This window comes from Sinohyriopsis cumingii, chromosome 4 (genome assembly GCF_028554795.1).
Source record: "Sinohyriopsis cumingii isolate HCF-2022 chromosome 4, ASM2855479v2, whole genome shotgun sequence".
NCBI lineage: Eukaryota > Metazoa > Mollusca > Bivalvia > Unionida > Unionidae > Sinohyriopsis > Sinohyriopsis cumingii.
This window is the reverse complement of record NC_142964.1, coordinates 16729703-16738017: the sequence shown is the minus strand read 5'-3', so window position 1 is coordinate 16738017 and position 8315 is coordinate 16729703. Positions and strand designations below refer to the sequence as shown.

Genomic DNA, 8315 nt, shown 5'->3' with positions numbered 1-8315 from the left:
TATGATAACGGTGGTAAGGAAGAAAAGCTCGCGTGTTACGGCTGCAACGAACTAGGCCACTAAACTAATGACTTAAAAAGCATCGTCCGACATTGATAAACGCGGTAACTGTGGATACTGTTAGAAAGCGAGAAACAATAGAGCTGACCAACATAGCGGTATCTACGGTTAATTGGGAGATGGCTACTGTGCTTTATTATACCGACTGTAGCTACCCGGCCTTGGTAGACAGTAAGCATGTTAAGGCTGGGGCGTCTACAGGCGACGGTTGAAGTACAGTTTGCTAACAGGAGGAAAGATTCGCTTCGGGTCCTTACTTCGACCTAGAATTGCCGTATGTGAAAGGGCACATTCAAGCAGCGTGTTTGCTGGAGTTGTTTTACAATATAATATTACGGTGTATGTATGTGTTGCAGCGGGGTAATCCTATGACGTGTTCACTTATGATCGTGGGGTTAAGACGAGGGTTATGAAGCGGAAGTGATGGTCTAAGCCGTGGAGTCTGACGAGCTGAGGAAACTTCAAGAGGAGGATTTGTCTTTCAACAACAAGATACGCAGGTATGAAAAAGACTGGTCCGTAGATAAATTGCCGGACGGTGAGGTTGTTGATGTTGTTGAATTTAATTATAGTGGCGTGCGCACAATTGTGCGTGTGCCACTTTTTTCTGACTGCACCGCATCCTGCTAGTTGTTCCTGGGGAAGGGAATGGTGCCACCTCTCCCAGGCTTTTATGGATTCAAGGAACCCTGATAGTTTGGCCTCAATCTGTGGGTCCATAAAGGTCCCTTACAGTTGAATGGTTGGCTGTCATTAGTGGGAAAGAGAGCTCGGGAACGGTCCTACTTGCTTTACATCGCTGGTTTCTTGTTGCATTTGCCTGGTGTTTCTTGCGATTTTTATTTTCGATTTTTTCTTCTTCTTCAAAATGTTCTTAAAAAAAGGGGGGGGGGGCATATTCTATGCTGTTTTTAGAGGTTCTTAGTAAAAATCATGTATGAAGAGAGATTTTTAAGGTTATTATGGTATTACTAGTCGAGGTGTTTAGTGTGTGCTTCCTGCGTTATGTTATTTATAAGTTTTTAGATATTGCCTCATTAAGTTATTTATTTATTAATGTTTTTAGAGATTGAATGTTATTTATACTTTATTTAGCAAGAGACTGGAGTCCTAGCCGATTACACGGTTCGTTAAGGACATCTAGGACATCCGATTTTGCGGTTTCATTAGTTTTTTTTATAGGTGATTCGTAAGTGAATTATTTATTAATACTTTTATAAAATTGAATGATATGTTATAGGTTTTTATGTGGTGGCATCTAAATTTATTTAGCTAGTTACTGGGTCTTTTGGTTTTGTGGGGATAGTAATTATATTTTGTTCCTAAGTCCTGCTGAGTCTATGAATTTATTTATATTTTCATATGATGATTGTTTATTTTTATTAGAGTCCATAAGTAACTCTGGGTATGTGTGTAGGGATCCAATATCTTTTTGGTTTTTGATAAATATTTTCCGAGCGGGTTGATATTTTGGGCATATATTGAATACGTGGTGTAGATCTTCGGTGGCGTGGCAGTTAAAGCAGTTAATGGTTGCTGGTTTGGGTCCTATAAACCTTCCAATGCAGCTTGCTAGTTTAGTTTTTCCAGTTATTATCTTGTTTATGGTTTTCTGTTCTAAATAGGTACCCTTAGGTAGCTATATATTCCTATCTACGTTTTCTTGGGTTTCATGGTGCTTTTTACTTTTTGTGGAAGAGTTCCAAAAAATCTTGCCATATTTGGTCTATATATATGTTTGTGCGAAGCTTAGTGCTTCTGTAGAGCTATAGTTAAGCTTGATAGAGTTTTGATCTCCTAGTTTGGTTTGTGCAACTTTGTCTGCTGATCCGTTGCCAGAGATTCCAATGTGCGACGGTATCCACATGAGCTCGACTAATTGATGTGCTGTGGTGATATCGTCGATTAATTAGCATGCTGTGTCGAGGAATTGTTCCCAAAAGTGTGTATTGCGATTTTGGATCGATTTGATAACGCTGAGAGAATCGCTTATAATGACTGCTTTAGGTATTTGGTTGTCTTTGATCCATTGTAGTGATTCAAGTATAGCCCAGAATTCAGTGGTGTAAATGGAGCAATAGTCAGGAAATCTGGATCCCGTTTGTATATTGAATTCAGGGATGACTATTGCTGCTGCTGTTCTTGGTGGGTTGTTTGTTTTTGATCCATCGGTATATATTTTAACATAGTCCGTGTATTTTTGGTTGCTTTCGTTTACCAGTACAGGTTTTAGTAAGTTTTCTTGTCCTTCTTTATTGCCTAATTTGGTAGCTTCAGTGTTAATCCTTGGTGGTTCTTGTAACCATGGTGATTTGTTCTGGTCTGTATTGTTTGTTACCTGTTTTTTTTAGTAGAGGTATCTTTTCTCTTAGTTCAAGGATTACTTTGCCACTTGGTGTGGTGGGTATGATTTTGGGTTTGAAGACAACTTTACACTTATTTATAGCTATTTTGGTGGGATGGTTGTCTGGGTGGGTATCTAATCGAATGGAATATCGGAGGAGCAGTTCTTGCCTACGTAATTTTAATGGTAGTTCTCCTGTTAGTGTTTGTAGTTCTTCTAATGATGTTGAGGGGAGTGTTCCTGTGCATAATAGTAAGGCTTTTCTCTGGATAGTGTCAAGTTTTTGTAGTACAGGTTGCTTAGCCGAGTTATATGCTTGGTAATCCAGTTTTGATCTAATTAGGGTTTTATATATCGTGAGGAGGGTTTCCTGGTTCGATCCCCAGTCAGTCCCTGTGATGTTCCTGAGTAAAGTGAGGTGAGGTGATGTTCGCGTTTAAATGAGGTATTTTATACCGGTAGGCCGGGAAAGGCACAGACACGTTCAAACAAATTGTTGTGCCATGAGGGACGCAAGTAGAAGTGTTTAGGCTGGCACATGAAAGTCTACTTGGTACACATGGGTGTGGCGAAGTCCAGAGATAGGCTAGTGAGGGAGTTCTTTTGGCTAGTTGGATATAGGAATGTTCGGAGGTCTTGTTTGTCATGTGACAAGTGGCAGCGAGTGGCACATAAGACCCCCCATCAACCAGTGCCACTTGGAACCAGCCCGACTTATTGATTAGCCTTTCTTGAGGGTGGCGATGCACCTAATAGGTCAGATAAAGCCTGTGTTGGGGAGCTGTAATTGTTATATATTAACGATTGCTGATTACGCCACCCGGTATCCGGAGGCCATTGCGCTAAAATAAAATCGACTCAGTTACGGTGGCTGAGGCTTTGTTAGGTTCCAAAAGTAGTTCAACAAGGTGTTATGTGCTTTTGTTATATCTATATAACCAGTAAGGTCAGATAAATACCAGAAAAGACAACAACAAAAGAATGTAACAAGGCCCAGCATCTGAACAAGGCACGTCCAAAAGTAACTAATAAAGACTGACATCTCTCCAGATGAAGATTTGTAATATAGTCTTAATACTGACAGCACTTAAAACATTGCTGAACAATTATTAAACTAAAATTTACAACTCAAGAAAATTGACAGTTTGAATAACATATTAGCAACACACTGAAAACAAGAAAGAAACTCACAACACGCCACATTTCTTAAGCAAAGCAATGAAAAGAAAACAAAATATAGCTCTTTATATAGTTCTTGAAAATATAGTAGTTTAACATCGTGGAAATGGAATACTCAGTCTGTGTATTTACTTTTGAACCAAATCATATATGCTGCTTTTCTTTGAGACAAAAGTTCATTTTTAACTTTTTCATTGATATCTTTCAGTTATAGAACTGGTTGTTTAATACGTTTATGGTACTTCAAAGGACAAGCAGGCTTCTCTCTTTGAAGAGACTAAAGACTACACACTCACCCCACTTCAGGAGCTACCGTATTTTGATAGCGAAGCAACTTACCATAGCCAGTTCTGGGCGCATATCGCCAACTGTCATTTCCCTGCAGAAAACCCAGATTTGACATTCTAACTAGTATAACCGCTGCATTTTTGACCCTCTTTTAGCGTAATACAGGTATAGAAAAATATCAGAGACAATCTGATGAGTGCAAAAATTATTACTAATGACACTAGCATCACTTCAAGCCCTCTGTTCATCTATTAAGAGCGGTAAAGTATGCATCTGGAACAATGAACTTAAAAGAGAATCTCTGCGTATTTGTTTTACAAATATTTGTGTGGTTGTGATGTGTGTGTGTGTGTGTGCGCGCGCGCGCGTGTATGTGTGTGTATGTATGTATGTGTGTGTGTGTGCGTGTGTGTGTGCGTGTGTGTGTATGTTTGTGCGTGTGTATTTGTTTGTGCGTGTATAGCGAAATTACATTTTCCAGAAGAATTCTATGCTGATCTAAAATGTAAATTTCGTAAGTGTGTACATTGCTATATATGTATAGGATTTAACAACACATTAACACATTTTTTTTGTACTGGCTGAAGCTCGATATTTCGTTAATGTCACAATCTTCAATATTCAAACAGGCACAATGTAATTCAAAGAAATATTTATACTCGGCTGTTCAACATAAATACAGTAATCAAATACATGCATGCATGTGAACGAAAGCTCATTAAATATATAATATTTAATTTAATACTTTCAGTCTAGACTGAATTAATTAAACAAGTGTGCAGCTAATTAACATTATGAAATCACAGCGAACAAATACGGAACCAAACTTAAAAAAAAAAAAGAGAAATTGGAAAACCTTGTTTAAATTGTGACAACATCCATTCTCTCCTTGACCCTTGGAGAGAAGGAAAAGGAATGAGCTCTTTCATAACAGTGAGTGAAATAACTAAAGACAGTCTTTTACGTGATGCAGATGCAAACAGCTGATGGAGACTATGTGTGTGTGTGTGAGAGAGAGAGAGAGAGATGGGGGGGGGGGGAGAGATTAAAGGGATTCTTTACGGGGAAGAAAGTTCAAATCGCATGTCTCCCGAAAGGACACGCATGTAAACTAACGAGTACAAAATGCGTAAATTGTTTTCAATTATTTAGGCTTCATAGGTCAAGGGAAGTAACGTCTGCACACTTGTAGTGGAAGGAGGGTTCACTCTCAACTAGACATTTATTTTCAATATTGACAAATATTCAGGCAGTAATGATTCAGTTTATTTGTTTCTTTTAGACAAGATATTTACCAGGATTGTCCTTAATATCAGTCAGTGTGGCGATAAGTTCCTTTTATATTGCAAATGGAATGGAAACTCCAAAATATCAGCGCAAGAATGTCTTTGATTTGTCCATATAGCTCACACCCGTATCGGTAGACCTTGCTTGCTGTGGTATTTATATGCAGTCTAGTAAACCTTGGATGCTATGGTGTTACATGAGTAACCTGGTAGACTTTGGATGCTATGGTGTTACATGAGTAACCTGGTAGACTTTGGATGCTATGGTGTTGCATGAGTAACCTGGTAGACTTTGGATGCTATGGTGTTACATGAGTAACCTGGTAGACTTTGGATGCTATGGTGTTACATGAGTAACCTGGTAGACTTTGGATGCTATGGTGTTACATGAGTAACCTGGTAGACTTTGGATGCTATGGTGTTACATGAGTAACCTGGTAGACTTTGGATGCTATGGTGTTACATGAGTAACCTGGTAGACTTTGGATGCTGTGGTGTTACATGAGTAACCTGGTAGACTTTGGATGCTGTGGTGTAATATGTGTAGCCTGCTAAACTAGTTAAAGCTAAGTCAGTAGTTACATTTTCTAGAAATACTCAATTTCAGTGCCAGCAATAAAATAATCAGAAGTTGTGGATGCATTCGATTATCTGCATCCAAATACAATTTCATTTGTAAGTATCAGGGCATAAAAGACGCGTGCTTCAGTGTAGTTGACATAAATCACAATCTGACTGAAATTAAATGTCATTAAAACAGCATGAATTTTGCAGAAGCTTGTTATGTGTAGGTGTCATGGTGACACATAGCAATATTAAATTAATGTATGCGATCGGTAACGGAATTTAACCCATGGCCTGTGTAAGGATACGGTATACTAATTTGTCTGTTAGGACATGCTTGACTCTTTATGATGCCCACCCTCTACTTTGTCAGGTTAATGGGTGATGCATTGGTTGTTTACCAAGAATGCCAAGGGTCGAAATTTTGCAGAAACAGCGTTTGTACTTGCTAAAATATTTGTCATATATTGAAGCTTTGCAGAGATCGGTTTATGAAGGGAAAGCGGGAAAGGATGTGAAACCCTGGATGTCTGTGTGTTCGTTTTGGCGGTTAAATAAACCTATAATCCTGATTAGCTAAGAAAATAATTACTAGTGTGCTTACATACGAACTTTCGTTGTTTGTTTTTTTTTTAATGTCTAACGCCGTAAAATTAGTTAGTCTAATTGAGATCGTGACCACAAGAAAAGTAGAGAGTATTTTTCTCGTTAAAAGGTCCAATTAACGTGTTATGGGAATCTTGAAAGACGATTTTGCAAAAGGGGCAAAGAAAGCAAGATGCTGTATATTAGATTCATTCAATTTTTCCTTGATAGGAATCTGAAGATAATTGTTTGAATTTATTTTCTTAGTTTCATAATTTTACCTTGATATGAGTCTAAAGATAATTGTTGAATTCATTTGTCTTGGATATGATATGGCTATTTATTTTAAGCTTTGCGTGCATTATTTCTTGATAGGAGTCTTAACATAACTTTGAGCGTTTTCGTTTATACGTCATGTATGCTTGGAATTGCTTATTATTATGCATGTGGAATGTATATGCTGATAGATTGTTAGTTAGCAAATAATGTAGTTAAGACAAGAAGTGAATTTATATAATTAATTTGTAAATTTAAGATGTGAATTCTTTTAGCCGGGCAACAGTGGTAACTTTTTATTGTCGACCGTGTGTGTCCATAAATTTAGTGATTAATAAATCACACTACAGAGGGTTAATTGTATGAGACGAGACCAGAATATGCTATGGATCGATTAGTGAGTACTGTTTAATAGTTCTTTTAGAGAAATACATTAATCTCTCTGTACTATGTTTGTTTATGGAAAGAACTGAGCTTGCATTATATGATACTGTCAAGCTAAGACATGAAACCATATTAGCAGTTTTAGTGTCTGTTTGAATTATGCTATGACGATATCTACGAAACATGAGAGGAGATTATGTTCTGTCTAATAAATAAAGACCCAACTAACTATTTAGGTTGCATTTCTATCTATTTTAAAAAGGAAATAGCTCCGAGGGAGACGAAAAAAGAAGGCGACCCAGTTAATGACCCGTTAGAGGCTAGAGGCGAGAGAGAGAGAGAGAGAGGTCATTGTAGGCAGCATCACAAGGGATCCAGAGACATAAATCGATTATAGGCTACTACCGGTTTCGAATCTGAGTGACCCGCAACCATTCGTCACTTTATGAAGACATGATGGACAATTGAGTTCGAAGCGATCTCTCGCTTTTATGATGAAATTAGTCATATCTGTGTAAACCGAACTGCTAATTGTATTTTTAATTATTTTCTAGTATAAATGTAACCTTCACGAGTCTTGTCCATTTTTATTTTGTTTATCGAACTGATTACTTTGTTATACTTTATATACGGAGGCTCGTGCTGTTCTATTCCATATCTATGCTCAATCTCCAATTATTCCATCCATTTATTTGATATTTTTATTATTCACTCGATCTGGGCGATTAAACCGAGGTCGATCATCATCTAGTCATCAGTAACCACAACTACCACCACCACCCCATAACAATCATCTAAAATCAAAAACCTTTATACTGTTCTCAGCACAAACAAAAGATAAGATGGGCATGTCTGCAATGTGATATTCAGCTGAAACTTGAAAAGACGGAATCAAAATGACCATTTTTTTCAGTTATAGTTAAAATATTAATATTTACAATAATTTCCATTTGAAATTTTTGTGAGATGACCATCTCAAATAAGATGAACTCCTCATGCTGGGTAGTAAGGAAAATTAGGTTTGTAACTATTAAAGATTAACCCATCATGGTGCAAACTTACTATGAAAAGCAATGTATCATTTATTCGCGAAGATGTAAACATTATTTTATGATGAAATGTTTCCCTACCCTCGTTGGAATTACTGCGTTGACACATTTCTTCCAGATCTGTGATTTCTCGAATTTTGTTTCATCAAAAAGTGGATCATCAATTACATTTTAAGTTCAGCAACATGAAAAGTTGGCTTCAGATATAATTATTTCTGATCACTGTAAAAGGATGAAGCCAGGTTGAAGACACTGAAATCAATTACGAATTAGATGTTTATTTAGTATTGAAGGATGAGC

At 37.4% G+C, this 8315-nt stretch overlaps 1 long non-coding RNA gene across 1 annotated transcript; it reads left to right on the top strand.

The window, feature by feature from the left end:
• Positions 1 to 268: 268 nt before the first annotated feature.
• Positions 269 to 7540, top strand: LOC149800685 (uncharacterized). Its single transcript, XR_016420421.1, has 2 exons — positions 269 to 560; positions 7229 to 7540. It is a non-coding gene; the product is annotated as an uncharacterized LOC149800685 (long non-coding RNA).
• The last annotated feature ends 775 nt before the right edge of the window (positions 7541 to 8315 follow it).